Source organism: Cyprinus carpio, chromosome B1, assembly GCF_018340385.1.
Source record: "Cyprinus carpio isolate SPL01 chromosome B1, ASM1834038v1, whole genome shotgun sequence".
Lineage (NCBI taxonomy): Eukaryota > Metazoa > Chordata > Actinopteri > Cypriniformes > Cyprinidae > Cyprinus > Cyprinus carpio.
Genome location: NC_056597.1, coordinates 26782748 through 26785464, shown reverse-complemented (window position 1 = coordinate 26785464; position 2717 = coordinate 26782748).

Here is a 2717-nt window from a genome sequence, read left to right as displayed (position 1 = left end):
ATGGATGGATGGATGGTTGGTTGGATGGATGGAAGGATGGACATGGATGGATGGATGGATAGATGGACAGACATAGATGGTTGGAGGAAATATAGCATGGATGGAAGAATGGATGGGGGCATGGTATGACAATGGATGGGACAGACAGATGGAAAAAGGAATAGATGGATGGAGGAATGGATGGATGGATGGACAGACACACACACATGGATGGATGGCATGGATGGATGGATGGAATGGACAAGACATGATGGATATAGGAATAGATGGATGGAGGAATGGATGGATGGATGGATGGATGGATGGAAGAATGGATGGACAGACAGATGGATGGACGATGAACAGACACAGATGGATGGAGGAATAGATGGATGGATGGACGCGACATTGATGGATGGAGGGATGGATTGGATTGGATGGCATTGGATGGAAAGGATGCTGAATGGTATGGGAAAGATGCTGGATGGATGGAGGAATGGATGGTAGAATTGGATTGATGTGGACGGAGGGATGTTGACAAGAACATGAATGGATGGACGAAGGATGGAAAGGAATGGATAGGACAGTTGACTGATGGATAGATCAGATTCCACTATTGTTTCTATAAAATTAACTATATAAGTTGCTGACTGGGTTGGAACATTTACACAATCACAAACAGAATACAGGCACGAATAAACGATGAATTTCAAAATGAAATGCACAGCAGTTGTACAATATTCTTCCATACAATTTAATCCCGTGCTTAGACACAAACAAGCATTTTTAGAACGAGTAAAGTAAAAGTATAGTAAAATTTCAACAGTAACACCTTTAAGTCAAGTGTATCATCAACTCAGCTGGGGTTTTTTGGGTCGTGAGGGGCGGGGCCCAAACCACTACCCCAATGGCTGGGTAAAACAGGAAAAAAAAACTACCCAAAATACGACCTAAACAAGCGCTACCTTTGTTGGTTAGGAAGCAAAAAGTAAGCCAGTATCTTTTAGGATGTGTGTAGCTTGAGGCTTGTTGTGCCTGACGCCGGAACGCAAACACTGTTCATGCTAAACAGCTTAAAATGTGACGACAAAACCAACAGAACTACCACCTAAGAAAAAATGCTGTCATGCGCTGTTTTTACATGAAAGTCAGAAGCATTAGACAGACTTTCGGTAGCGCAGTATACAATTCTTTAAAATATTTTAATACCGATTATCCTCAGAGGACGAACAGGAACCGATTTATTATGTTTGTGACAGTTTTATTTTCCCCTCAGTTGTTGCATAAATTGATTTCTTCGTTTTTGTTTTTTGTACAACGTACAGTAAAAGATCTTTGGAAAAAACAAATTTTACCCAAAATTTTTTTTTATGCATTTGAAATAAGTTTTTCCACTTTGTTTCAACATTGATAATAATCAGAAATGTTTCTTTGAGCCGCAACTCATCATATTATGCATGAATCTCTCTGGAGATCATGTGAGCACTGAAGACATGAGTAATGAGGCTGACAATACAGATGTGGCATCACAGAAATAAAATTAAGCATATGAAACATCGAATCACTTAAGAAAACCATAATCTTGAAATGGTAATAAAATTAAGATATTTTTTGTTATAGCAGATTTTTTACAAACTAATATGCAGGCTTGGTGCGAGCAGAAGCGACTCTTGCGACTGGGGTCTGATTTAGAAGAAATCATCTGAAAAAGCTGGCAAAAAAAATCTCCATTGTCGTTAATTATGTCTGTGCTGTCTGGAGAAACAACTGAGTATGATTTAACTAGTACCTGGTGGGTTGTTACACATCAGCTGCATGCGATACTCCAATTTTCAACTAGGTTCTGATCAGTGCTCCACGAAATCAAAGATAATTGATTAAAACTCATTAAAAACCCGCAGTGCATTTTTTGCATAATGAACGCGCTGCTGGAGTTCAGAGTTTTATAGGCTGGTTCACAGGACAAAAACACTGAAACATATTAATTGTGCTTGTAACACGGTAGTGCACACATAAAGCCATAATTAATTGCATTCCAGAAAAAAAAAACTGCCATGCCCAACTCTTTCTTATAATGATTTTGGAAAATGTGTGTGTTTGTATTTTACGACCCTTCTCCCCCGGGCTCTCTTCTTTCATCCGCGTTTCAAGTGTTGAAAGGGTTGTTTTTACAACCGCAGGAGAAAAATGAGGTTTTTATCAACTCAGTAATTTTTGTCCTTGTTTTCCCAGTATTAGACAACACATCGAAACATTTTTAGCATCAAGATACATTTCCTTGAGACACAAAACATGACTTGTCGCTTGTTTACTGACGAATGTTATTCAAGTGAGTTTATGCTTAAAATAAGAACACTGTGCCAGCTGGGTCAGCTAAAAGAAAATGGTTTTCCTCTTTAATTAAGTTTATTTTCCTGCCAACTTTGTTCTATTAATTTTTAGCGGCAACACTTGTTATTATCAATCAAACACCCTATCATTTGATGTTTCTCCAGGGAGGAAATCAAGGTTTACTATCAAAGTAATCTTAAGTAATTTATGATTTCTTAATAGTAAAATCATTTGATACGGAATATTAGATATTTTCCCCCATTTAAATTCTTAATATATTATTCCACATTTAAAATTTTAAAATTCTTTCATCTTACTCTTTTACCAATTCTCCAGAATTCCTTTATATCTACTATATATTATATAAAAACAATTCTACAATCTCTATCTCTAATAATAATCTATAT